Source organism: Cydia splendana, chromosome 5, assembly GCF_910591565.1.
Source record: "Cydia splendana chromosome 5, ilCydSple1.2, whole genome shotgun sequence".
NCBI lineage: Eukaryota > Metazoa > Arthropoda > Insecta > Lepidoptera > Tortricidae > Cydia > Cydia splendana.
The window spans coordinates 20001036-20002302 of record NC_085964.1 but is presented as its reverse complement, the minus strand read 5'-3'; the positions used below and the strand labels follow the sequence as shown (position 1 = coordinate 20002302).

Genomic DNA, 1267 nt, shown 5'->3' with positions numbered 1-1267 from the left:
AGTGAGTCTGTTTTCAAAAAAATGATCTGAAAAAGTACAAGATAAGAAGACGTGCTAATAGAAACCAGTACTTGTTATTTCTATTATGTAGCAAAAAGTGTAGAATTTCTTCGTCAAAATCTATCAGTTTTACATTTTTGCGACTAAAATCGTACACGGCCTCTTAAGACGATTTCCAGCTTGCTGGGAATTAATTCCTGGAAAAAATCTAATTTGATTAGCCTAGTAGTATGTCTATAGTTTATGATGTTTTGAGAGGATAATAAGAATTATAAATATTATAGTTAGGAAGCGGTGGTTGCCGAGTGGATATGACGCCCGACTTTCAATCCGGAGGTCGCGGGTTCAAATCCTGGCTCGTACCAATGAGTTTTTCGGAACTTATGTACGAAATATCATTTGATATTTACCTCTAGCTTATCGGTGAAGGAAAACATAGTGAGGAAACCTGCATACATCTGCGAAAAAATTCAAAAGGTGTATGTGAAGTCCCCAATCCGCATTGGGCTAGCGTGGGGACTATAGCCCAAGCCCTCTCGCGCATGAGAGGAGGCCTGTGCCCAGCAGTGGGACGTATAATAGGCTGAATTATTATTATTATTATACTTATAACAACAGACAATTTGTCTATAAGACGACACGATTGAACTTGAGTATGTGCCAAATTCACAATATTATGTGTGTCACGCTAATGCAACGTATCCGGGTGAAAGTATTTTCAGCCGCGCCAAAAGAGATGCTTCTATTTCGCGCGTCGGTCAGCCGGTTCCATGGTGTAATGGTTAGCACTCTGGACTCTGAATCCAGCGATCCGAGTTCAAATCTCGGTGGAACCTGTTATTTTGTTAAGTGATTAATATTTCACATTCATATCGATTTAAATATCTAAATATTATTACATATATATGGAGGAGATGAACGTACGTACGATGAAATAAAATACATGATTGTGGTTATATATATATTTTTTTTGTTGTCTAGTCTGAGTAGCGCTTTATACTTAGGGGTTGTGCACAAATCACGCGAGGTGTTTTCGGCTACTTTTGACCCCCCCTCCCCCTTGGTGATATTTGGTGAGGTTTTTCGCAACCTCCCTCCCCACACAACCTCACGTGTATTTTTTTGAAAATTTTTGTTCGACCTAATTTTAAGATAAATAGTATTGTACATAGAAAATCTTGTTTATTTTTCTATTTTCGTTAAATAGACTCGCTATTGAAGTACAGAGTGAAGATTTATTTAACGAAACCGAGAATAAATATCTACT

General features: G+C 37.6%; 1 non-coding gene across 1 annotated transcript; it reads left to right on the top strand.

Moving 5' to 3' along the window:
• The first annotated feature begins 764 nt into the window (after positions 1–764).
• Positions 765–836, top strand: Trnaq-cug (transfer RNA glutamine (anticodon CUG)). Its single transcript has one exon. It is a non-coding gene; the product is annotated as a tRNA-Gln (tRNA).
• Positions 837–1267: the final 431 nt, after the last annotated feature.